The 27,669-nt window shown below is 43.6% G+C and overlaps 1 protein-coding gene and 1 long non-coding RNA gene across 5 annotated transcripts in view; one reads left to right on the top strand and one right to left on the bottom strand.

Annotated features, from left to right (window-relative positions):
* LOC138158688 (uncharacterized) overlaps positions 1-10,485 on the bottom strand; it is a 45,352-nt gene extending 34,867 nt beyond the window's left edge. For all 3 annotated transcript variants that reach the window (XR_011167708.1, XR_011167710.1, XR_011167709.1), the window contains exons 1-2: positions 10,243-10,485; positions 8,448-8,538 (exon numbers count right to left, since the gene is read on the bottom strand). This is a non-coding gene — a long non-coding RNA (uncharacterized lncRNA). The remainder of the gene's footprint in view (positions 1-8,447; positions 8,539-10,242) is intronic.
* ELFN1 (extracellular leucine rich repeat and fibronectin type III domain containing 1) overlaps positions 1-27,669 on the top strand; it is a 197,429-nt gene that overhangs the window by 83,120 nt on the left and 86,640 nt on the right. The gene's annotated exons all lie outside the window — the stretch shown is intronic.

Below are 27,669 nucleotides of genomic sequence, written 5' to 3'. Positions count from 1 at the left end.
GTTGTTGTTTATTGTTCAGTCATTTCATTTCAGTCGTGTCCAAATCTTCATCACACGATTTGGGGTTTTCTTGGCAAAGATACTGGAGCGGTTTTGCCATTTCCTTCACCAGCTCATTTTACAGATAAGGAAACTGAGGTAAACAGGGTGAAGTGACTTTCCTGGGGTCATACAACCAGTAAGTGTCTGAGACTGCATTTGAACTCAAGAAAATGTCTTCTTGACTCCAGGCTTGGCACTCTACCCACTGTGCCACCCAGCTGCCCGTGTGTAAAGGTATTTATAGCCAATGTCTGAGTTCTCGGTGCCTGGAACCTCAGAGACCACTGATCATGTATTATCAAAAGAAAAAAAAAGCAGCTTCACACTGATCTATCGGGTCAGTGTGTAAGAATGTATGACAGTCCATTTGAAAGTGTGTAAGGGACACCGTGCAGAGATAGGCGAGTTTATGAATGTGTGAGATGCTGTGGTGATAAGTGAGAGTTAAAGGGAGAAGAAGGACAGAGGGCAGACATATTTTTCTTTATATCTCCTTGTTTTCCCCTTGCCTACCATATTGCTGTCTTTTTCTGTCTCCTGTTTCCTATGCTTGTTCTTCAATTTATTTCTATCAAGAGGTACCTCCTCTATGTTCATCCCTGTATTTTGGAAAATAAAGTGAAGGGCTACAGAGTAGAGATGGGTTGGGGAGGGACAAAGCAAGGAAATAGGATGGGAATTTGGGGGCTGGGTTCAGGAAACAGTGAGTAGTCTGAATTTTTCCAGGCTATAGAGTGAATTGAAGAAGGACAATGGGAGATGAAGCTGAAAGGAAGGCTGGAATCAGATTGTGAAATGGAATTCTAGGCTAAAGAATGTGGACTTAATGCTGAAGAAAGCAGAAAGTATTCAAGGCACTGGGGCAGCTAGTTGGTGCAATGAATAGAGTACCGGCCCTGAAGTCAGGATGACCTGCGTTCAAATCTGACCTCAGACACTTAACACAAAAAACTAGCTGTGTGACCTTGGACAAGTCACTTAACCCCACTGCCCTCCAAAAAGCAAATATATATATATAATATATTCAAGGTACTGTTGTTGTTATTGTTACTGAGCCTGCCACGGTCAGTCAGTCAGCACTGATATTTAGGCAGTTTAATCTATATGTGTCTCCAGCTACAGATCAACAGACTGGAGACAGGAAGATCAGTTAGGAAGCCACTGGAATTGTTCAGATGATAAATGTTAAGGGCTTCAGCTAGAGTTGTAACATAGAAATGGAAAAGAGGGAGAGAAATGAGAGACTATGAAGGTACAATGGATAGGACTTTGGGACAAACTGGATAGGAGGGGCAGTATGAAGGGAAAACAGTGAAAGACAATTTAGGTTTCAAACCAGTGATAGTCCCAGTGCCATTAGTAGAAACAAAAAGAAGCTGGGTGGTGAGATGATTAGAGCCTGGGCCGGGCCTGGAGTCAGGGCGACCTGGGGGGGGGGGGGTGAGGAACAGATGAGATCATATCTCTAAAGTACTTAGCATTTAGCACAATGCCTGGCTCACATTGGGTACTATATAAATTCTATTTGCTGTTGTTATTATTAATAATAATAATATCTTTATGGGGCTTATGATCTTACCAGGAAGACATAATATACACATGAGATTCATTTACCTATTTATGCCAAATATAGGCAAGTATAATTTCAAGGGGCCTATTGAGGCATGATTTCAATTCAACAAATATTATTAACTGCCTACTACTTGCAACATTTTGCTAGGCACTAGGGATTAAAAAAAATAATAACTCCTGCTCTTAAGGAGCTTATGTTCTACTGAATTATTGTCTGCAGGGAAAACAAAAAGGCCCCTAATCATTTATATAACGTAGATAAGAATTGATGGAAGAAGGATTAAGATTTTAGGTAGATGATGATTAAACATAATGTACCCCTGAAATCCCAATTGTCCACTGGGTAGCTGACACCATGACCAAGTTCATCTCCCTTGGCGACATTCCTCCTGCCCTAAGGCAGCCTGCAAAGGCTATTTGGCTCATGGTACAGTGGAAAGGAAGCAGGTAGGTGGCTCAGTGGATAGGGTACCAGGCATGGAGTCAGGAAGACCTGAGTTCAAATATGACCTCTGATAATTACTAGCTGTGTGATTTTCGTCAAGTCACTTAATCCACTGGAGAAGAAAATGGCAAATCACTCCAGTATCTTTATCAAGAAAACTCCATACAGGGTCACAAAGAGTCGGACGTGACTGAACAACACAGAGGAAAGCGCACTGACTCCTCGTGATGTTTATTACCCATACTACCTCGCGCAACTCACTTAATCCCTGGGGTCTCAGTTTCCTCATCTGTAAAATGAGACAGTTGAACTAGATGGCCTCTGAGGTGCTTTTCCAGCTTGAGATCAATGTTCCTGTGATTCATAGCTCATGTAGTAACAGGAGGTGGTTAACTTTGGCCACTGGAGCCTGGGAACACTGAATCACTTATGCTCTTGGAGGCAGATGAAGGCTGCAGGAGACCTTTCTAAAAGCAGGACTGTGACCTAAAAGCAGCAAGTGACCTGGCAGAGAGCCAAAGATTAGGCAAAACCATGAGCCTTGGAAACTTCAATCCTGTTCCAGGGACACGGCACCAAGAAGGTGCAGCCACCACAGAAGGCTAAGCTGGGGTGTGGGTAGGTGAGGTCCCCCAAAACCAGTTCTGGAAAGTATGGGAACAGGTCTCTTGGAAGGTGCGGCCACCAGGATAGACTAAGCTGGGGTGTGGCTAGGTAGGGTCTCCAATAACTAGGGTCTTCTCATATTCACACAGAAGGGCTTTTTTCTTAACTCTCCCTCCATCCACTGAGGGGTGAAGTGGAAAGAAAGTTGAATTTGGAGTCAGAAGACCTGAGTTCAAATCCTCTCTGTGATGCTTACCAGCTCTATGACCCTGAGTTAAGTCAGCCTCCTTGGTCTTCAGCTTCCTAGTCAGTAAAGTAAGAGAGTTCAACTGGATAGACTTGGAATCCTCTTACAGGTATAATTCTAGGATCCTGTGACCTGGATTTGAATTCTGACTCTTCCACTTACTAACTGTGTGACCCTGGGCAAGTCACAGCTTCCCTGGGGTTCAGCTTTCTCATCTGTGGATCTGTAGGGGTTGGACCAGATGGGCTTTTCTAGTTGTAGTTTTGTGATCCTGTGAACTTTCATGGCCCAGTAGGTTTTCTAAATGCAATGCATCCCTGAGAGTTGAGGCCAGTGCTGGGAGTTTATGGGTAAATATTTAAATGGTTCATTTAGTATTTTATTTTCCCCCAATTACATGTAAAAATCATTTTTAATATTTGTTTTGCAAATTTGGGGTTCCAAATTCTCCCCCTTATTGAGAAGACAAGCTATTTAACAGATTTTATGGATAAGCATTTAAAGGAAACAGGTCTGCCCTATGCCCTAGACTCTCTGGGCTCAGCTCTTATCATGGTGGGAGCCCTTTAAACAGTCACAGCAGTGACTTCCTCTGCTCTATTCCATAGTCCCGTCCATGGCCTTGAATTCTTTTCTATTCAAAAGAGGTAGGGCTGGTCAGAGAGGACGGTTGTCTAAGATCCAAAGAAGATAATGTGTGGGCCATAGGGCAGACCTGCACAACTTGGCAGTAGGTAGGGGCCAGAATTAAAATAGGCTAAACTTCTTCCAGCTGCAGGTAGGTTAGACTAGAGACAGACTGATGATGGTTGGTTGCTGCAGGTCACATGATAAACAGGAGAGGCCACAGGCTGCCATATGTTGCACAGGCCTACCATGAAGTATTAGGAGTGCCTTTGTAATACTAGAATACCAATCCCTCCCCACCAAGAGTCCATCCAATTTTCCAAGCACAGAAACCCAAATATACAGGGCTTTCGAAAGCCCTAGTGAATTATGAAACACCTCTGGGAGACCAGAGGAGTACATATCTTTTTTTTTCCTTTTTTTTTGCCTTTTGGAGGGCAATTGGGGTTAAGTAACTTGCCCAAGGTCACACGGCTAGCTTTTTTGTGCTAAGTGTCTGAGGCCAGAGCACGCTGTTCTGTGACTATCCAGGAAGACAGAGTCACTCCCTTGGAATGTTTTGAGTATGGAGACATAGGAACGGGGGCTGCCTCCATAATTTCAGGGATACAGGGACCTCGAAGATGACAATACTCCACCTTCTCTGAAGCTTAGTCTCAGAGATTTGCCTAAGAAGTTAAAGTGACTTGCCCAGGGTCACACCACCATTATATGTCAGAGAAAGGACCTGAACTCAGTCTCTGAGGCCAGCTTTTCTATTCCCTATAGTGGTCTTTCTCAAACTTTTTGGTCTCAGGACAGATGCCTTTATGCTCTTAAAAATTATTGAGGACCTCCCAAAGAGTTTTTGTTGATGTGAATTATATCTAGTGACATTTAGCAAATTATCAATTAAAATGTCTTCGTATTATTATGAAAACAATTTTGACCTTACAGACCCCTGAAAGTGTCTCAAAGGTCTCTGAACCGTACTTTGGAAACCGTTACTCTATGTAATGCTGTCTCTCTGGGGGTATAGAAAGGATAAGCAAATTGGTCTCTCAGTAGGAGATCTTGCTTCATACTTTTTTTTAATGGTCCTTGCCCTCCAGAAGCTTACCTATATTTAAAAAACATTTTTGGAGGGGCGTAGGCAGGGCAAATTGGGGTTAAGTGACTTGCCCAAGGTCACAAAGCTTGTCAAGTGTCTGAGGGCAGATTTGAACTCAGGTCTTCCTGACTCCAGGGCCGGTGCTCTATTTTCTTTGCCTCCTAGCTGCCACCTTCTTTACTAAGAAAATAGATTGTGATTACCAAGGATTTCCTCTTCTCCTTTCTTCTACATCTCAAAATCCCTTGTTATCACTCTCCATCCACCATTTTTTCCTCCTTTACTCCAGTCTCTGATGATGAGATCCTTCTCCTTTCCAAGGTCAGCTCTGCTTATTGCTTGGACCTTGATACTGTCTCTGGCAGACAGTTCCCTCAATCATCGGTCCCCTTCTCTCTCTAATCTTCAATCTCCTTATCTCCTGACTCCTCTGCTGCCTACAGACTCGCCCAGTTCTCCTCCATCCTTTAAAAACAAAACACCTCATTTGACCCTAGCATCTAAACTGGTCAATCCGTTCTTCTCTGTACATCGTGATTTGTCTCCCCTCATCATGCTTTTGTACAGGTTGTCTTTTTTGCCTGGAATGCACTTGCTACCTTCCTACCTCTCTCTTTTAGAATCTCTAGTTCCCTTCAGGCCCAGCTCCTGTGGCCTCTTACACCAGGCTTTTCCTGACCCCACCCTGCCCTTTATGCACTTTCTTAAATTATTAGTGTTTATACCTCAGAAACAGAAAAATACTACAATTCAGGGCTTGATTTATTTTGTTGATTGTCTAGACTTAAGAAAGTGATCAAGAAAATGTTAATAGAAAAATAGTTAATAATAGATTAAATTTAAAAATGAATGTGTTGTACCTTTTTTTTTCTGGAGAGTTGGTTGTTAAACATCTACCAGCATACACCTATCTTTATTTTTCTTGTATACATTTAATATTTATTTCATAGGATCATAGAATCATACATCAAGAACTGGAAAGAACTTCAGAGGCATTCTAATCTAACCCATTCATTTTACAGATGTGGAAACTGAGGCCCAGGGAGTTTGCCCAACCTCACACAGGTACTTATGTGTTTTCAGTTGTTTTTTTTCAGTCATTTCCAACTCTTCATGATCCCATTTGGAGTTTTCTTGGCAAAGATCCTGGAATGGTTTGCCATTTCCTTATCCAGCTCATATTATAGAGGAGGAAACTGAGGCAAACAGGATGAAGTGACTTGCCCAGGGTCACACAGCTAGTAAATATCAAAGGCCAGATTTGAACTTAATACATTTTTGCCTCCAATTAAAAGTAAGCTTCCTCAGAACAGGGCCTCTTTTTCTTTTGTCTTTCTAGCCCCAGCATTTAGCAGTGCCTGGCTCAGTAGGTAATTAATACATGCTTAATGATTAATTGCTTTTGCTTGACCCTCATACACGGATTTTAAGGGTTCCCCACTCCATTTATGAACATCCTGTCTAGACCTTTCAGACCTAATTGCAACATGAGAGTCACTCCTTTGTGTGAAGGCATTGTATCTTCAGAAGGCCCCTGTTACAATGCACTTGAAGGGCAGCTAAGAAAGGCTCTAGCAGCAGAGAGGGAGAGGGAGAGAGGTGGGAGGGGATACCGAGGCTAATCTCATCTCTCATAGTTTTTTGTATATGTGTGTGCGTACACACCAGTCTCATACAAAAGTACTCATGATTACTAGGAGTACAGTTGGTCTTTCCCTTGTAGGAGGTCCCAGGTCCCAAGATCCTCTGTCCCTTTAGGCACCTGTAATTAGCATGGTGCCACCTCCAAGGGTAGCCCAGCCCTCCTGCCCCTCTTCTTCCCTTCTGGCTCTCCTTGCCTGATTTCCCCAGTGTGTCACCTAGAGATCTCCTCTACCATCTGAAAAGGTGCTGCCTCAGGCTTCAGGGAAATGAGTCCAGGAGAAATTCCGCCAGGTCCTTTGTTCTGATTATCACAGAAAAGCTTGCCCTTGGCACTGGTTCAGGTCCTCCTCTTGCAGTTGAGAAATGTTGCCTTTTCCCCTGCAGGCAGGGGTGGGACAGGGATTCCCAATCTTTCCTGGCTTGGGTTTTCACACCCTCTCTTCTCTGGCTACCTGCTGCCCAGGCCTGTCACTGAGCTCAGGGCTTGGAAGATTTAGAGATAAGATTTAGGACAAGAAATTCCCTGGCAAGTCCCCAGAAAAAGGAAGCCCTGGATGAGATTGAAGTGGAGGTTTCCCCATTTATTGCCCATTCTACTTCTTTCTGGGCTCAAAGCCTCAGTTTCCTCATCTGTAAAATGGAGGTGACAATAACAACACCTACTTCATGGGGTTGCTGTGAGAATCAGCGATAGAACACAAATAAGAGCACTTTGCAAACCGTAAAGCGCTATGGAAATGCTGGCTGTAGAAAACCAAATCTCCTCACTTTACAGATGAGGAAACTGAGGCCCATGAAATTAAATGACCAGCTCATGGTCATAGGGGTATTAAGTATCAGAATTCTATGACCTTCAGAAATTCTGTGTTCTTTAGTGGTGCTGTTTCCTCGATAGCATCCTTGACAGGTGTAGGCTCTCCTCCCCCCAGGGCCTCTGGGAAAGTCTCACCTGGCTCATCTCCCCAGACAGATGGTAGTTTTTTTTACAGGCTGTGGATGTCCACCATTGGGACCCTGATCAGTCTTCTCCACCGCCCATTTCCCACCTCCCCAGCTACTAATTCCAGGGCCATTTTAGGCATGAGGTTACTTGGGTAGACTCATTAGGATTTGGGGGGTGGTCAGCAAGAAGATCTTCCCCGGCTGCTGGAGGGGGTCTTGCAAAATCTATAAGCGATTCTGCGGCAGAAGTGGTACTTTAGAAGCTGAAGCAGAATAATGATAATAGCTAGCAGTCACGTGGTGCTTTAAGGCATTGCAAAGCTCTTTAAACAACCTTGGGAGAGAGAAGCAGGTGCTATTATGAGCAGCATTGTGCAGCCAAGGAAACTGAGGCAGACAGCAGTGAATTGACTCACCCAGGGTAATATAGTTTGTAAATATCTGAGGCTGGATTTGAATTCAGGACTTTCTGAGTACAGGCCCATTACTACTCTGTTTGTCTGCTACTAGAATCCTTAACTTCCTTTGTGGCACAGCTCAAGAGCTGTGGTGCCTCTTACTGGAGGCCTTTCCTGACCCTTCCCCCAGGTAGTGCTTACACACACACACACATCACATGCACACACTCACACACACATATCACACATGCACACACTCATTCATACAGACATACACTCAGACACACACCCCCTTTGCATTTATTTTGTATGTTTTGTATATTTATCCTTGGTCTTTGTGCCTAGCACAGTGTTTGAACACATTACTTGTTTAGTCATTTGATAGTCATGTCTGACTCTTCCTGACCCCATAGAACCCTGGGTCAAGAGACTTTGTTGTTGTTCAGCCATAGTCCTGCTCTATGACTCCCACCCCCACCTGTTCTTGGCAGAGATACTGGAGTGGTTTACCTTTTTCTTTTCCAGCTCATTTTGCAGATGAGGAAACTGAGTCAGAGTTAAGTGACTTGCCCAGGGTCACCCAGCTAGTAAGTGTCTGAGACCAGAGTTGGGCTCATGAAGATGATTCCAGGCCTGTCTATCCACTTCAGCACGTAGCTACCCCAAGAGGCAGGTCCCTTCCACCTTTCAAATCCTAAGTGAAAGGCTATTTCACATGGAAGAGGGATCACATTTGCTTTGTTTGGCCCCATAAATCAGAACTTGGAGCAATGGGTGGAATTTCCTGGGAAGATTTCTGCTCGATATAAAAACTTCTTAATAATCAGTACTTACTTAACAAAAATAGAATAGAATAGGCAGCCTTTTTGAGGTAGTGAGCTCTGTCTATGCAAGTGTTCACACAGACTGGATGTTGTCCTAAGACCTGTAGAGATAATGGACAAAGGTGGCATTAGACTGAGACCTTTTCAGATGGATCCCCTGTAACTCTGCGTTACATAGGTTCAAATCCCACCTCTGATACTTCTACCTCTATGACCCTGGGTAAGTCACTTCTGGGGGCATGATGGATGAAGTACCAGGTTTGGAGTCAAAAAGACCTGAGTTCAAATCAGACCTCAGATACTTAGTAGCCATGTGACTGGGCAAGTCACTTAACTCTGCCTTAGTTTCCTTTTTTGTAAAAAAAAAAAAAATGAGCTGGAAAAGGAAATGGCAAACCCCTCTAGTATGTTTGCCAAGAACACCTCAAATGGGGTCACAGAGTGGGACATGACTGAAAAATGCCTGAACAGTAACAACAAAGTCACTTGACCCACAGCAGGCCTCCAGAAAATAATTTGAAAGGATGTTGGTCAGATTTCCTTTGCAGTTGAGTCACAAACTCTTCCATTAGAAATTCAGTTTTTAACTCAATGACTTTTTGTTCTTTTATATCAATCAACAGGTATTTATTAAGGACCTACTCTGTGCTAGGGATACAAGTACACAGGATGAAACTCCCTCCTTGCAAGGGAGTGTTTCCTATTAAAGTGCCAGTTCTCCCTAGCAAGACTAACACTCAACCTTGTGGGGGGAAATATAATCAAGGGAGTGGGACATGAATTTGCCAGCTGAACACAATGCCCTGTGGAAACGAAGGAGAAGAGGCGGCTGAGAGAGGGAGATGCTGAGACCTCCTTCTGATTGGAAGGAAAGGGAGGCAGAGTGTGGTTAAGGGGGCTAGGGGAGCAGAATGGCACATACTTTGTCAAAGTAGTTTTTTAGCCTTGGCTTGACAGTTTTTCTTTGCCACAGGTAAGGAATCAATGGTGTTGGGGGGAGGGGAAGAGGTATATTGAGAAACTGGTATAAAAACTTTATTCTGGATTCAGAATCTATTTCTACTACTTTCCTTAGCCCAGTCATTTCCCCCTCTGGGCCAAAGTTGTGGGTTTTTTTCCTGTGTAAAATGAGGGGGTTGGACTAGGCGATCCAACTCTGATATTGTGGGGAAACCTTAGGACCTGGGTTCAAATCCCAACTCCCTCACCCTGTGACTGTGGACAAGTCACCTAAACTCCCTGGGCTTCAGTTTACTTACTTGTTTAAAAAAAATGCGGTGGTTGGACCTCCGAGTCCCCAACGCCCCCCCCCCCCCCCAGTTGTGAGACTGACTCCATCCTTTAGCCCCTGGAGGGGATGCCGCCATTGCTTTGGGCGTTTCATTCTCCCCCTCCACCCCACCCCCAAAGATTTAGAATCCACACCATTTTTGCGAAAGCACCGCCAGACCTGGGGAGCCTGGGAACAGCTGTTCCGCCTAGCTGGGCTGCTGGCATCAGCGCTTTCCTTGGGCTCGCACACCCTCTCCCCACCTCGCTAAACAATCATTTAACAAAATATGCAAATGGTATAATTACTGTTATTTGTTTTGCTGATATAAGTGTTTGAAATGCAAATGTCAAGTTTGGGCTCTTTCTCCCTTTTGCTTGGGCATTTGCAATTCGATGAGTTTCTCCAGCCCTGGCCCTGGAAGGGGAGGGCGGATGTTTCTCTCTACCCTACCCTCCCTTCTCCCCCCCACCCCCACCCCCAAGATGCCCCCTCCCCTGCCAGGGCCGAATGATGACTGGGCAGGATTACTCACCGTAACTCCTCAGCTCTGCCGCCCGCCGCGGCCAACCTGAGTGGGAAGGCACGACTAATTGCTTCCCCGGCAGGAAAACAAAAGCCAAGCTCGCTCTCGGCTCGCCTGCTGGGGAGGTGTCTGCCACTATGGGAAGGAGGGAGTCTCCTTCAGTCCCAGACAAGTCGTGGGTGAGTGGGTGAGGCTGGGGGCCAAGCACTGAGTAGGGAGACGAGGTCAAACCCGGCTCCCCCCCACACACCTTCTAGTTGTGTGGCCCCCAGTAGGTCACTTCAAGCCTGAATCTCCCTCGCCTTTATCTGTGCAAGAAGGGTTCAGAGCATCGGATTCCTGTCTCTAAATATGAGGCAGGAGATCTGAGTCCTGCTCGCAATTCCCAGTCCCACCTGGGGCTCCCCCCACACCCAGCTCCTTCCCTCAGTTTCCTTATCAGAAAGACCAGCCCTCCTTAGAATCACAGAATATTAGGGTTAGAAGGAATTCTAGAAATTATTTAGTCTGCCTTCATTTTTTCATATAGGAGGAGAAATCTGAAGACCAGAAAGAGGGAAATGACTTGTCCAAGGTCTTGTAACTAGAACCAGTCAGGACTAAGAGTCCTAAGTGTTTGAACTCTTAGCCCATTGTTTTACTTTCTAAACCAGGAAGCTTCTGCAGGATGGTATCATGGATACTACTAAAAGGGCTCTGGAAAGTCAAAAAATCTGTTCTGCTGTGTAATGTGTTCACCATTCTTGAGCCTGTGATTTTGATCTAAGAGCCTTTTCATTTTCTATGACTCTTGGGCTCTAGGATGGGGGGGAGGTAGTGCCAGAGAGGGGCATCCAGTGTACTGTGAGATGCTGTCTCCTGAGATAAGATTATTATTTTTAAATTAATAAGCCATATTTCTATAGCATTTAAGGAGTTTTAAATGTTATATTGTTATTCTTTTTTTGGGAGGGCAATTGGGGTTAATTGGGTCACACGGCTAGTTTTTGTGTTGTGTCTGAGGCCCCATCAGAACCCAGGTCCCCAGGTTCTCCTGACTCCAGAGCCAGTGCTCTATTCACTGCACCACCTAGCCGCCCCTATTCTTTTGTTTTGATATGCCAATCACTTTCTAATATCTTTCTAATTTAACTCCTCCCCCATAGAGCCCTCCCTTATACAAAGAAACACAGTTAAAGGATAAGTGTAAGGACACTGATACAAGTAAGACTCTCTTCAGGTACACATTTCAGTTTCCTCACAAGATTCTGTAAAGTAAGTAAAGCAAGTTTTATTAACCCATTTTACAGAAACTGAGATTTCTGAGAAGCTAAATAATTTGACCAGGGTCAACAAACTAGTAAATGCTAGAGTTGGGATTTCAGAGGTCTAGATTAAGAACTCGTACCAAAAAAATTTACACCAAGATTTAGGCTGATCTCTGCATCTTGTAAGTGTCTGTTGGTTAGAATTTCTCCCTCAGTGTCAGGATTGGGCATCCAGTGCCCAGACATGGCCATGTTTTACTGAGTTGAGAGTAGAATTGTATTCCATCCACGTCCTTGGTCCTCTCCCGTTCTCCATAGGCTGTATCTCACCTCCACGTCCGAGATGGAGGTATGTAAAATGCCTTCCATGGAGTAGTTATGAGTGGCAACATGGTATGGAGGAAAGATCCCGAGATCCTAGGTCAAGAGCTGGAAGGGCCTTCAGAGGCTATCTGGTCCAATCTTCTCATACAGTTTTTGTTTTTCAGTTGTTTCCGTTGTATCTGACTCTTTGTGACCCATTTGGGGTTTTCTTGGCAAAGATACTGGAGTGGTTTGCTATTTCCATCTCTAGCTCATTTTACAGATGAGGAAAGTGAGGCAAACAGGGTTAAGTGTCTTGTCTAGGGTCACCCAGCTAGTAATTGTCTCCAGGTCCAGTAGTACTCTATCCACTGAACCACCTAGTTACCCCTTTCCTACAAAGGTCATAGATTTAGAGTGGGAAGGGACCTTAAAAGTTATCTAGCACAACTGCCTTGTTTTACAGGTCAGGAAACTAAGGACAAGAGAGATTGATTTGCCCCAAATCACACAACTGCTAAGTAGCCAAACTGAGATTTGAGCCCAGATCTTCTGACTCTGTGGGGCAGCTAGCACCAGGCCCTGAGTCAAGAACATTCATTTTCTCAAGTTCAAATCCAGCTTCAGACACTTACTAGCTGTGTGACTCTGAGCAAGTCACTTTACCCAGTTTGCCTCAGTTCCCTCATCTATAAAATGAGCTGGAGAGGGCGAACCACTCTAGTATCTCTGCCAAGAAAACCCCAAATGGGGTTGACACAACTAAAAGGGCTGAACAAACACCACAGTTGTGGTACCCCTTGCCACTATACTAATGCTAGAAAGGCACTCAGACATTAGCTAGCCCGACTCTCTTATTCTAAAGATGAGGGAACTGAGGAAAGAAGTTTGGTCACATTTGAACTCAGATCTTTTGATTCCAACTTATTCTTTTCACTAACTCTCCCAGAGCACTAGATTGAAAGGCCCAGGTCCAAGTCCTGACTCTGCCATTAACTTGACATATCTAACTCCCTCCACCATTGAGCCTCAGTTTCCTCTTTTATAAGATGAGGGGGTGAGACTAGATGATAAATCTGTTTGCCTACTTTTTAGACACCCCGTCAGCCATTCTTTCTGCATGTCTCCCATACCCCAAATCTGTCTCTCCTCACACTTTCTAGTGGCTCCCTTGTAGTATCAACTAAAGTTTCATCTTCTATTAGCCTTTCCCAACTCTTATGTCTAGTGTCTAAGCCCTCTTCATTATTTCCTATTTATCCTAAACGTTGCTTTCTAAAAAGTACTTGTCTTCCCCATTAGACTGTAAGCTCCTTGAGGGTAAGGATAGCTTTTTGCCTCTTTTTGTATCCCCAGTTCTTAGCAAATGTCTGGCACATAATATAGTTTTATATTTAGTATACTTTATAAACAGTTCTCAGATGACCGACTGAACCCCTTTCCCATCCCCAGGATTCTTTGTCCTCTCCACACTTAGACTATGGCTCAGATCACACTTAGCGTAGGGTCTGTCTACTGGTTTCTGTATTGCAGAGGATTAGTTTACAGACGAGATCATAACTCTAATAATAACTCATACGTGGATAGCATTTTATACTTTCCGAAGCGTTTTCACATCTATTATCCCATCCACCCTGTGGGGCAGGTAGTGTGGGTATTGGTATCAGCATTTAGTAAGTGGGAAAGCAGGCTTGGACAGACTGTGGGCCTTCCCCAAGGTCACTGCACCTGGTGAGCTGGCAGAACAGGAACCAGATCCTGAGCCTTTTGTGCAGATCAGGGCATGGCGGGTGGAGCGCTAGACCTGGAGTCAGGAAGTTCTTCAGTTATTTTTCAGTGACCCCTTTTGGGGGTTTTCTTGGCAAAGATGCTGAAGTCATTTTCCATTTTCTTCTCCAGCTCATTTTACAGATGAGGGAACAAAGGCAAACAGAGTCAAGTGACTTGCTAGTAAGTAAGTAAGTTTCTGAGGCCAGATTTGAACTGAGGAAGATGATTCTTCCTGACTTCAGGCCTGGCACTCTTATCTACTGAGCCGCCTAGCTGCCTGAGTTTAAATCCAACCTCTGCTAACTGTATGACCCTGGGCAAGTTACTTAACCTGTTTGCCTCAGTTTCCTCAATAGTAAAATAGGGATAATAACGGTATCTACCTCTAAGGGTTGTTGTGAGACTCAAATAGCATAGTATTTATAAAGCATTCAGCATGGTTCCTGGCCCATAGTGGGTGCTTTGTAAATGTTTATTCCCTTTCTCCCAGGACATTGGAAAAAGTTATGGTCAGAATTTCTCTTTAACAGTGTCTTTCTTTACTGGTTAAGTGGAAAATCAGGTACCAAGAAGCCCTGTCTCATTCTCTCCCCCATGGGGTCCCTTAAATACACCATGAGTGAGAAGGAGCTTGATTTATGACCTATCAGGAACTTACTTCCTTATGCATGAATAGGGTTAAATTGATGAAAAGCACCCATAGATGCAGAGGGACTAACCTAAACTGTCCAAAGCCAGCGACCTTGGAAAGGAATTCCAGTGATACCAGGAAAATCCCTTCTCTCTTGCTCTGGTGAGACATCAGAATTTCTTTAAGAAGAATCTGGAACAGGTTCCAGCTTGTATAATCAGAATAATGTCTAATGTGTGTCTCCTGTTTGGTTCAGTCAGATTTCCAGAGTGGTAGGCTCTCTGATCCCACTTCTCAGGAAGGGTATCACTCTGATGATAATGGAATGATTTAAGAGCTTCCTGGTCTAAAGAAATCCCTCCTCCTCTGGGAAGTCTTTTCATCCTCAGTGGGCCAGGATGAGGGCTTAACTTTCCTTCAAACCCCAGCATTCATCCTGCGCCCCCACCATATCCAGATTGGTTTCAGCCAATGTGAACCTGACCAGATAGTCACACAGTGATACAGTGAAAAGAGTGATGGATTTGGAGTCAGGGACCCTGGGTTCAAATCCTGCCTCTGCAAATAGGTGGTCATTTAACCTCTCTGGGCCTCTGCTTTCTCCACAGTAAAGTGAAGGAGTAGTATTAGATGACATCTAAGGGTCTTTTCATCCCTATGACCCTATGATTCTATGAATCATAACAAAAGCAAATGCACCTGCCTTTAAAAACATGTTGGAGCACTGACCTTGAGTCAGGAAGACCTGAGTTCAAATTTGGCATCAGACACTTGACACTAGCTGCGTGACCTTGGGCAAGTCACTTAAACGCCAATTGCCTTGCCTTCCCCTCTCCAAAAAACAAACAAAAAACTTGTTAATGGAATATCTGTGTGGCCATAGGTAGTGTCTATATGTGTGATACCACCAGAGACTGGAAACTTCTGGAGGGCAGGTATCCAGTTGTGAACATAATGCAAGGCTAAGAGGGTCATAGACATAGCTGGTGGACATGAAGTATGTGCACCAACATTTCAAGCCAGGGCCTGGGAGGAGCCAAGAGCTTCTGTCTTCCATCCAGCCCTGGGGCCGGAATGAGGGAGAGAGGGCATTCTATGGCTAAGGATCCCTTCTGCCAACATCCCAGTAAGGAGGGAGGCTCCTTGCTTTGTTCTTTAACCCTTCCTCAACTTTCCCCTTCCAGCACTCCAGCCAGAGTGGCTTCCAGGGATGGAGGACTGCCTTTGGTTCTCCCTCCCATCCACAGCTTCTCCTATGAGGGGCATTTTGAACCCTGGCTGACACCAGCCCAGGCTGCAGTATCACCCCCTGCCTGTCTTCTCTAAGATCCAGCCCTTGGGTGGGAAGGGAGAGATGGCTCTTATCTTAATTGGACCGACATGAATCTGATGACCTAAAGCAGATTTTCTAGCCCAGCAGACTCATGTAATTGCAAGCACTGGGGGTTTGTCAAGCCTGTAAGCTCTCTATCTGCTGCCCGCACCACATCCAGCCACATTTATTCTCTGCTACCATCTCTCCAGCTTTGTTGTGCTCTTTTTTCCCCTCTCTTCTTTTCCTTGTCCCTTTCTCATTTCGTCGATTTGTTCCCTTCTCCTTTTCCCCCTCCTTCACCTGATCCCTCCCTTTCGTCTCTCCCTAGGGCCCTCTGACTCTTTGAACTCTGGTTTCTTCTGCCCTGGAAGCAAGGCATATTGGAGGCTGGGCAGCAGTCCGAGATTCTTGCCAGGTCACTGTGAAAAACAATTACTCATTTCATTTTATAGATGAGAAAATTGAGACTCAGAAGTAGAGGAGGGTTGGAGAAAGATTTCTTTGAGAGCCAAGTCAAGATTCCCTCAATTCCCAACAACTAAATTTTGACCCTCATTCTTTTTTTTAAGGCCCTTGCCTCAGGTAATCATGGAGTCTTAGGATGATACGTTTTAGGGCTGAAAGCACTCATCTTGTTCAAGGCCCCCCTTTTGCAGTTGAAGGTTTGAATCTTGTCTGTGCTTAGATTCAGAATCATAGATGGCTAGGGTTGGAAGGGACCTAAGAGATCACCTAATCCAACTCCTACAGATGGGGAAACTGAGGCCTAGAGGCTTCATTCCTCATCCCTTCATTCTCAGACTCTTTCTTCTTCCCCCTTTTCCTTTTCTCTTGTGCTTGATCCCCTCCCTCATCAATGTTGTTATTCAGTTGTGTACGGCTCTCCAGGATGTCATTTGGGGTTTTTGTAGCAGAGATAATGGAGTGGTTTGCCATTTCCTTCTCCAGCTTATTTTACAGATGAGAAAACTGAGGCAAAGTGGATTAAGTGACTTGCTCAGGGTCATGCAGCTAATTAGTGTTTGAGGCCAGATTTGAGCTCAGGAGGAGGGGCCTTCTGGATTGCAGGTCTTGTGTTCAATCCCCCAGCTGCCTCCTCTGTGGTATATTCCCTTAATCCTCCTTGAACTCTCCTCTCTTGCCCCACAACACCCCACTTTACCTCTTCTTAACTTTGGGTTACTTCCTTCTCAATTCCCTCATCTGAAAAATAGAGGGGTTGACTTAGGCAATCTATAAAGGTTCTTTCTAAAATCTTGTTCTGACCTGGGATGGAAAAGGAAGTTAGATGAACTATTATGCAATGTTATTGCCTGACTGACCTCTCCCAGTTTCCCCTCCATTCTGTGAACCGAGGGCCAAAGACATTAAATGATTTGCCCAGGTCACACTGCTAGTAAGTCTTTTAGGCAAGATTCAAATCCAAGTCTTTCTTTCTTTAGGTCTGGGTCTCTATCCTGGACAAGTCTGGGAAGTTTCCTGAAGGATCAGTTAAATAGAGGAGAGGCAGGGAAAATCTTGGAACTAAGGGAACCAGTAATTAGAAAAGCCTAGGATTGGGGCGGCCAGGTGGCTCAGCGAGTAAGAGCACCGGCTCCAGTGTTGGGATGACCTGGATCGAATCCCGGGCTCTGATGAGCACCACACCCAGAAATAACTGGTTCTGGCTGTGTAACCTTGAGCAAGTTACTTAACCCTGATTGCTTAAAAAAAAAAAAGCCTAGGATTGTACTGGGGCAGCTAGGTGTTGGAATTGATAGACGGCCAGGCCTGGAGTTAGGAAGACTCATCTTCCTGAGTTCAAATCTGGTCTCAGGCACTTACTAGCTATGTGACCCTGGGCAAGTCATTTCACCCTGCTTGCCTCGGTTTCCTCATCTGTAAAATGAACTGGAAAAGAAAATGGCAAAACCCACTTCAGTATCTCTGCCCAGAAAACCCCAAATGGGGTCATGAAGAGTCAGACAAGACTGAACAAGGATGAGAATTGTATTAGAATGGAAGCTGCTTGAGAGCAGTAATTGCTTTGCTTTTGTATTTGTACCACCTGTGCCTAGCCCAGAGCCTGTCCCCTTAAGTGCTTTTTTTATTCATTCACTCATGCATTCATTGTTTCCTTCCTTTATTTGTACCTCCCTTGCCTAGCCCTGGGCCTGTCACCTTAAGTGCTTTTTTATTCATTCATTCATTCTTCCATCTTTGAGACTAACAATTGTTTCCTTCCTTTATTTCTACCTCCAAAGCCTAGCTCAGAGCCTAAGGAGATAACAAGTAAAATGTTTTGCAAACCTTACCATGCTATACAAACCCTAGCTACCGTTATTATTAGGCACTTAATAAACGCATGTTCATTTATTAAAGGACTAAACGTGACTTGCAGGGGGAATGAGGGTCAGTGTGCTAACCAGCCAACGATGGAGTGGAGGGTCTTTGAATTAGAAAAGCTGGGGAGAGAAAGGATCGCCTTCCATCTCCAGGGAAAGGCGCGCATTTCCAAAGCTAGGCACGTCCCACTCCCTTCTCTGGGCTGCAAATCTTCAGATCCTGGTGCCCTCCTTTGATTGGTTGGCCGCTCAGCCCTTCCCCGAGGCTTCCAGTCCTCCAGCCTATGGGAAGCCGGGCTAAGGAGGTTTCCATTCAGGACCATGACACGGAGCTCTTCCTCCCGCCTCCCCGCCTCCCGCCTCCTCCGCCTTTGCCTTTGACTGGTTGTAGGCACCATTTAAATTCGCCCTATTTTTATTTCAATTACCTTTTCAAGGCAGGTTCAATGGTATTAGCATATTCAAATAGGAGCCATTATTATTTCAATTAGCTGTTAAGTAATTAACTCTAATTTATTAACATCTTTGCCCATCCCTACGTATTTTTGAGGTTATTTACATCCACTGCTAACTAACAATTTTAAGTAATTATGTGTCACTCATTTAGTCTATTTGCACACACTTGTTCACTCGGGCAGGTTCCTTTGCTACCCTTCCTTTCAGCTTCCCTTTTTCCAGCCTGGAAGCAGCCGTGCTGTTGTGGAAGGAGCCCTGAATTGTCTCATTGCCCAAGTACCACCTGAGGACTGTCTGAGCATTCCATATAACATCACTGGGGTAGTTTTGGAAAAGATACTTTTTCAGTGTTACAGTATCACACAAGAGGCATTGTGGTACAATGTACACACAGGGCCCTCAACCTGCAGTCAGAAAACCTGGGTTCAAATTCTGCTCTTAGACTCTTGCCTGGTGACACTGCAAATCACTTAATATCTCTGGGGGTTGTCCTCAGTGGCCTCACATTTTCTTTCCAGCTCTAAATCTGTGATCTGATCATTATTATGCACATGTCTGACGTAGGTCGTGTGAGGGTCAAGTGAGATAGCATCTAAAATTGCTTTCTTGCTAAAGTTTGACAGAAATATCAGCTATTTTTATTTGGGGAAGAGTATTAAGGCCAGATCATGAGATGAGGACCAGTGTTAAGGCTGCCCAAGTTCTTGCTGGGGTAATGGTCATCACCACCACCCCCATCAATTTCAACAATCCCACCTCATCTCTGCTCAGTGCTGGAGTCAGGAAGATCTGCCTTAGACACTTATTAGCTGTGTGTCCTTGGGAAGGTCAATTAAACTGCCAGTTTCATCATCTGTAAAATGGGGGTGATAATAGTCCATACCTCTCAGGGATGATATGAGGGTTAAATGAGATGATATTTGTACAGAGATTAAGTGTGTGGAACATAGTAGGTGCTTAATAAATGATTGTTCCCTTCCCTACTGTGGGATAATCTGGTTCCCTTGCTCTTCTAGGACTTGAGTACGTATCCTTCCACTTTTCATGGAGGCCACTTAAGCAACCTGTTCTTGACCACCAAGCTTGTAGAAAGAGCCCTGAGACTCAGGAAATTCAGAATTTTGTCCAAGTTTCACACAACTAATTAGTTGTGTGACTTTCAGCAAGTCACCTGACCTCTATGTGCCTCAGATTTTTTTAATCTATCAAATAGCAATAATAATGTCAGGTCTCCCAGGATTATTGTGAGAATCAAATGAGATAAGAGATGTGAACATGCTTTGAAAAAGAACAAAGCACTCTACCAATATAAGGGATTATTATTATCTTAGGATAAAAGAGATAAGATGAATGAACACAGACCATTAACAATTTTTTCCTTATCTCCCACCTCCCCCCTAATCAAAGAAGCATGCTCATGGAAGGAGGTGGGCTTCTGAGGAAGGGCAGGAAGGTGTATGGTAGCTGAAGAATTCCAGGAAGTCACGATTGAAGTAAGGAGCTTGGTGGGAGAGATAGGAGTGAGCGAGAGGGAAGATATCTAGGCAACCCAGGGAGCCAGGGAGACCTGGGTATGTATGAATCCTGCCTCAGATATCTACTAGCTATATGGCTCAGCCCCGTCACCTCTCAGCCTCGATTTCCCAGTCTGTAAAATGGAAATAACACCTAGATCACATAATTATTTTTTTTGAGAATCAAAAGAGATAATATATGTCAAGCACATTGCAGACTTTAAACTATGTAAATCTGAGCTATGATCACAGATGGGGAGCTAACACAAAGAATTGCCCTAACTTGGGAATGCAGAGAACATAGCCAGAGAGTGCTCTGGAAAGCAACACTGAACAAAGCAATTTGTTTTTATTGGATATGTTAAGCACCACTTTAAAAAAATACTTATCAAAATTATTTTATAGTACTAGAGCTACAGAAATTTAAATTTTTTCCTTTGGAAATCTAGGATATGCCAAGAATATTCACAAATTTTATCTTAACATGAATAGTATAAGGGGAGAGGACGATTCCCCATTTATTTTACTTGTCCTGGAAATTTAGGGCAGATCCATTATCCAGGCCACACAACCACTATAGGCATTTATTGGCTTCCATATTTACATATACCAAACACCAATGAATGGGGGCCAAGTCTATAATCCAAGGCCCCTAGAGACTTCTTTCTGGCCATCTAGCCTTATAAAATGACTCCTAAAGGGAAATGGGGGAAGGAAAGAAGGAAAACATGGTCAATTAAGTCTGACCTCAGAGCTAGGAAGAAGACAATTCAAGTCCTCCCATGTAGAGCACTGCATTCTCTCTAGTATGAATGTGAGGGATATGAGGTTTATATAAACAAGGTTCTTGTCCCCAAGGAATGTATAGTTTTGGAGACAAAACAGAGCACAGCTAACTTCATATGCTAAATAATAAGTAAGAAATGGATTAGTGGGGAAAAACCAAGATGCATTCCATGCTGCTGAGGAGGCTGAAGCTGATGGATCCCTTGAATTCAGGGATTCTGAGATGAGGTTGGTTTTTCAGACGTCCAGAGTCCCCACACTAATATAGTGAGCCCCGGGAATTGGGAGGCAACCAGGATGCCTAAGAAGGGATGAACTAGTACATGTTGGAAAAACCAAGCAGGTTGAAGCTTTTGTGTGTATATTGGGATCAGCCATGAGTGGCTGCTGTAAAATCTCAAATTTAAAAAAATAGATGAGAAGTGTATGGGAGGTCTGAGAGGGTAAGTCATTCTAGGCATATGAAATCAGAGAAGACTACCTGGAGAAGGTAGCATCTAGATTGGACTTTTAGACTCTAACGTTTAGAGATTGAGTCACAACTCAGTAGGTTAAAGGGAAGGGTGGGGAGAAAAGAAACAATCAATAGAAAACATGGGTCATTTTAGGGGACAGACTAATCCAACCCAGAATGCATGGTAGGGAGTGAAATCAGCCAAGTCTGGGAAAGTAAGACAGTGCCAGATTGTGGAAGGCCTTGAACATCAAGCAGAGGAGTCTGTACTTCATTTGGTAGACAACAGAGAATCACTGCAAGTTTTTGGACAGAGAATTGATGCAGCCAGATCTATAAATAAGAGACATTAATATGACCAAATTACAAATAAAGAAAGGAATGAATAAATAAAAGGAGATAAAATAGAGGGGAGAAGAATAAGCAGCCTAATATGAAGAAAAGCTTCCTAACAATTAGAGATGGGTTCTGAACATGTGATTTCTTTTCTTTTTTTAAAATTTACTTTTAGTTTACAACATTCAGTTCCACAATCCCTTGAGTTTCAAATTTTCTCCCCTTCCCTTCCCAATGTCAGCATGCAGTCAAATAAAGGTTTTACAAATACCTTCATATTAAACATTTGTCAGGTTGTAAAGAGGGATTATAACCAATGGAATGAACAATGAGAGAGGGAACAAAAAAAAGAGAGCAAGCAGTTTGCTTCAATCTGTCCTCAGACTCTGTCATTCTTTCTCTGGATGTGGATATGTCTTTCCATCATGAGTCTTTTAGAGTTGTCTTATATCCTTGCATTGCTGAGAGGAGCCCAGTCTATCAAAGTTAGTTGTCATACATTGAACTTGTGATTTCATTGGTATTTTGTGATTGTCGCTCATTTCCAGTTGCGTCTGACTCGTCCTCACCCCATTTGTGGTTTTCTTGGCAGAGATACTAAAATGGTTTGCCATTTACTTCTCCAGCTCATTTTACAGATGAGGAAACAGGATTAAGTGACTTGCCCAGGGTCACACAAGTAGTAAGTGTCTGAGGTTGGAGTTGAACTTAGGTCTTCCTGATTCCAGGCCTGACCATCTCTCTGTGGTGCCACCTAGATGCCCTTCACTGGCATGGAGTACTCCCAAATTAGGAAACTCCCTTTTACAATTTGAGGTTGTCATCTCTGTAATACATAGTTTCAGAAAGCTGCTTAGAACATAGAGGGATATTCAGTCACACATCTAGTGTGGGATAAGAGGTGAGACTTGAACCTCGGTTTTCCTGGCTCCAAGTACATCATCTCTATCTACTATGCCACTCTTCAAAACACCTTCCTATTCATTATCAAATTCAATCCTCAAAACACCACTGGAAGATACTGTTATTATTTCCATTTTATAGTTGGGGAAGCAGACATAGAGCTGTTCAATGACTTGACTAATTAGGATCACATAGCAAAGCAGTAACAAAGCTACCACTAGAACCCAGGTCTGCAGATTCTTTTCAGCCATCATGAACTCTGCTTTTGCAACCTGTCATGACAAGCCTCCTTATCACATGTAGCATCAAAAGGGGAGGGAGGTAATTCATTCTCATCTAGTATCCTCTGGGCCCTTGGGGGAGCCCTGACAGGCTCAGCCCTTGAGAAAGAGTCATGATAAGGGGAAGCCAAGGTAAGACCATTCTCTATCGTAAAACCAAGAATAGGAGAAGAAATCGATCACTTAACAAGCATTTTTTAAAACTTTATTTACTGTTAGTTTACAACATTCAGTTCCACAAGTTTTTGAGTTCTAAATTTTCGCCCCCTCCCCTCCCCATGGTGATATGCAATCTGATATAGGTTCTACATATACCTTCACATTAAAGATTATTCAAGTTGTAAAGAAGGATTATAACCAATGGAATGAATAATGAGGAAGGAGAAACAAAACAAAAAGAAAGAGAGGGCAAGTAGCTTGCTTCGGTCTACATTCAGCCTCTAATTCTTTCTCTGGATGTGGATAGCCTTTTCCATCATGAGTCCTTTGGTGGTGTCTTATAACCTTGCATTGCTGACAGGAACCCAGTCTATCACAGTTAGTCATCACAGATATCATGTGTCTGTAATTATGTACAAAGTTCTCCTGGTTCTGCTCTCCTAACCCAGCATCAATTTATATAAGTCTCTCCAGGTTATTATGAAGTCTGTCTGCTCCTCATTTCTTTTTTTTTTTTAAGGAAAAGAAGAATTTTCTTTTTTTTAAAATTAATTTGTTTGTTTCCTTTTAGTTTACAGGATTCAATTCCACAATTCCTTGAGTTTCACATTTTGTCCCCCTCCCTCCCCTCTCCCCCATGGCAGCATATAGTCAAGTATAGGATCTGTAAATACTTTCACATTATACATTAGTCAGGTTTATTGTATCAGATGGAATGAAAAATGGTAAAGAGGACATAAAAACCAAACAAGAGAAGGAAAAAGATCAGGTATTTTGCTTCCACCTGGATATAAACTCAGTTCTTTCTAGTTCTTTCTCTGGATGCACATATTTCTCTCCATCATGAGTCTTTTGGGATTGACTTATATCACTGCATTGCTGGGAAAAGTCCAGTCTATCAAAGTTGGTCATCACACATACATTGTGTCTGTAATTACATGATGTTATAAGTAGTATTCGACACCCATAACTCATCACCTCTGCAAAGAAATAGAGGAGATACCTTCTCCTATCCTGATCATTATAATTTCACAGCAGTTGAGTTGAATTGTTTTCTAACACCCTTGTTTTAAAAGGGAGGACACTTAGGGGTGGTTAGGTGGTGCAGTGAATAGAGCACCAGCTCTGGAGTCAGGAGGGCCTGAGTTCAAATCTGGCCTCAGACATTTAACACTTACTAGCCATGTGACCTTGGCAAGTCACTTAAACCCCAATTGCCCTGCCTTCCCCCCTCCAAAAAGCAAAAAAAAAAAAAATGAGGACACTGAGGCCCACAGAAAGTAAGCAGCCTACCCAAGGTCACACAGATACTAAGGATAGAGCTGGGATTTAACTCTTTTGGTGTTTGGGTTGGACTTAATGGTTTCTGAGGTCTTGTTCACCTCTTAAATTCTGTGATTCTAAATCCAATGCTGCTTTTGCTATGTAAAAATGCTTTTTTAAAACTCTAAATATCTGTACAAACATAAGAGGCTGTTGTTATAACTGAGTTGTTTTTGATCCACTCCCTGGAGGGGGCCTCTTGGCATTTAGCAGGCAGCAGAGACAGACCATGTCAGCATTCACAGGACCAGATTTAGAATGAGAAGAGGCCCTAGATGTCATCTAGTCCAACCACCTCACTGACAGATGAGGAAACTGAGGCCCAGAGAGGTTAAGAGTAACTTGCTGAGGGTCAGACTGCTAGTAAATGCTTTGGGCAGGATTTAAACCCAGGTCTTAACAATTCAAAGTCCATCACTCTGCTAGACCATGCTGTTCAGTGGTAAAGGCTCACAAATAACCTTGCTTTAATAGCAGATGTAGTGTCAGACATCTTGAAGGCCTCTTTGCCTATTATAACAACAAGCACTCCAGCATCCCCAGGGTGTCTGCCAACATAGGTTCTTAGATCTGCTTAGATCTAGAAAGAAACTCAAAATGGGTTAACAAGTTTACTTTAATCAATCAAACATATATCATTTACCTAATTCAGGGGGAAAAGGTTAGCGCCCCGAACTTCAGAGTATACAGCCAGAAACATTTCAAGCAGACAGGCCTCCAACTGTCCAACCATTACATCCATACCAAATCACAGTTACCAGAGAGGGCAGCATCAACATCTGGGTTTTTCAAAGGTGGGGGGCTCTCAATGGCTGCCCAGAGTCTCATCTGGTCAAATCACACAACACTTCTCAAAGTGAGCCCCAAAGCAAAGCCTCCCATCAAGCCTTCTCCTGGCTCAGAGAATGTAACAACCCTCTTGACCCACTGCCCAATCACAAAGTATCTCCTGAAAAACAAACCTCCCACCACAGGCTCCAGGTGCACTTAAGCCTAGGGGCAGGGAAGATCTTACACAATACAAACTTAGAAAGATAGCAACTACATAAATTTACATCCCCATTATACCTACTCCAGCCCTCTGGGACATTATCATCTCAGAATCTCTCTGGTGCTTTTTATTCTGTCCCTTATTATGATTGGTTGTACTTTGTGTTCAAGCCTCACCTCCCTGGTCAGAGGGCAAGCCACCAGAGGGCAGGTACCATCAGTCAGCACAGACTTGTTGAGTGAATGGGTCATAGATGTGGAGCAGAAAGGAACCTTAGAGCTCCTCCAATCCAACCCCTTTACTTTACAGATGAGGAAACTGAGGCATGGCACAATTAAGACATTTACCCAGGAGAAGACAGTATTCGAGGTGGGATTTGAACCCAGGCCTTCCTGTTTCCAAGTCAGATATTCTCTCTACTCCTCTCCACTGTCTGTCAGTGCTTAACAAAGGCAGGAATGAGAGGGCTTCAGCCTTCCACTTGGAATCACTTTCCCAGCCTTTGCCTCGACCAGGCAGAGCTCAAGGTGTGTTCTGTCACTCTTTGTGACAGTTTTCTAACTGCTGAGACAGAGAGTTATTTAAATTAATCTCAAAGATTTGAGAGGGAGGGTCTAAAAGGAAGAAATACACTGTAATTTGAAAAGCATGTGTCGCCGCTTAGAGAATGCTATCTTGTTCTTTAAAGGGGCATCTGTCTCCATGTGACCAGTATGTGGATTTCTGTGTTTGCCTCTTTGTGACACGCATGTATCTGTGTCTTTGTGTCTGTGTTTACATGTCTCTGTGGGCAGCTATCATCGTTTCCTGATCAACTTGATGAATCTGTAGGGAGGTGAACCCTTTTGTGGGACTTTGATGTTCTTCTGTAAAGCATGTGAGCGTGATAAGGGGCACCTCATTGGGAGGATGAAGGACATCTTCTGGGTAATTTTGGCCTGTTCAGATCTCATTGAGGATGAATGATAAAGTCTTAGTGTTTGAAGAAGATTTATTTGGTTCTGGGTGTTGTGAATCAGTCATTCCTTTGTACTGGGGGTCTCATAGGCCTTCATCCATCTAGTTGGTGGGGGGTAGTAGGGAGGGAAAAAGAGAGAGAAAGAGAAGAAGGGGGAAAGAAAGGATTAAGTGATTTGTAAATCAATTACAAAATTAAAATTTGTAAAATATTTAGCCCAGTACTGGGCACACAGTAGTTTCTTTCTTTCTTTTTTTTTTTTGCTTTTTGGAGGGGGTAAGGCAGGACAGTTGGGGTTAAATGACTTGGCCAAGGTCACACAGCTAGTTTTTGTGTCAAATGTCTGAGGCTGGATCTGAACCCAGGTTCTCCTGACTCCAGGGCTGGTGCTCTATTCACTGTACCACCTAGCTGCCCCCACATAGTAGTTTCTTAATAATTGTTTATTTCTTTCCTACCTAAGAGTCAACCAGGGCTGCAGGGTGGGGTATAGTGAGGGGAGAAGCCCTTGTATGTGCATAGACTCTCCTATGGTAGACTTTGGGTGGAAGTTCTTTTGTAGGAGGCACTTATCACCTGTATGACCTTGGTCAGGTTGCTTTACTTCCTTCCACCTCAGTTTCCTCATTTATAAAATGAGAGAATTGGACTAACTGGCTTCTGAGCTCTCTTCCTATTTTAGATCTATGATCTTAGTTGTGTAAGTTCTTGCCCACTTGGCTTGAGAAATGGTGGCAAGTTTCAGCAGTGGGGTCTGTCAACAATATGACCCCAGGAGAGGACGTAACATCATTTTCCAGAGAGAGAGAGAGAGAGATGGGAGACCTTCTGGTCTCAGGTTTGGAGAGACAATGTTATATAACCTTTCAGTCTAAGAGCTTGCAACCATGGGGAGAGGGGAACTGAGTTTGAGGGGTAAGAGTTCTTGAACCCCAGCTTTCTGGAGGGATACCAAAGAGTTTCTGGATTAAAAAATCTAGAAGTGCTTAAGATACACTATAAAAGAAAAAGTGGTCTTTACACTCACCTGATACTATTCATTATTTGAATGATACCAGTTCAATGGGCCCTTTAGCAACCCCCAAGCTTATTTCCATTAGGGGAGAGTTCCAAGTCTTTGGGGTAGGACTCTAGAGTTAGAGTCTTTTATACATCACTGGGGTAAAGGTGGCTCTCATAATAATGGCAATATTAGAAAGAGGATGATGATACTATTAATTGTACCTGTGGTTCTATGAGTACTTTATGTTGCTTTGTTAAATTTCCTTATTTTCTAGCTTTCCAGAGATGGAAACTGCCTGGGAGTTTCCAGAGATGGGAAATACACATACAGGAGGTTGACCCTTGCTCAGGAAGAATGGATGAATGAAAAAGCATCCATTAAGTGCTTACTAGATGCAAAGGACCATACACAACCTTGGACGTACAAATAGAAAGTGCAGTTAAATAATTGCTGTCCCATATGAGATATGCCCTGTTACTTTGAGTGCTTGCCTAGGGACCCCTTTACTCACATCTGTGGAGAATTAGACACAAACTGTATTTTGAGTTCCCCATAGAAAATTCTGGGTAGGGAAAAACAAGTGAAAAGGATATGTTATGGGGGAACCTAGTCCATGTAAGCTCAGAACATTGAGTAATGAGGCATGCATCCCATCTAATGTAATGGTATCTCTGTATGACTA

This window comes from Petaurus breviceps, unplaced genomic scaffold (assembly GCF_028583685.1).
Source record: "Petaurus breviceps papuanus isolate PSGF00001 unplaced genomic scaffold, PetGlider_PUasm1.0 175, whole genome shotgun sequence".
Classification (NCBI taxonomy): Eukaryota; Metazoa; Chordata; class Mammalia; order Diprotodontia; family Petauridae; genus Petaurus; species Petaurus breviceps.
Note: the sequence above shows the minus strand (reverse complement) of the source record. Positions and strands in the feature narration are given on the sequence as shown.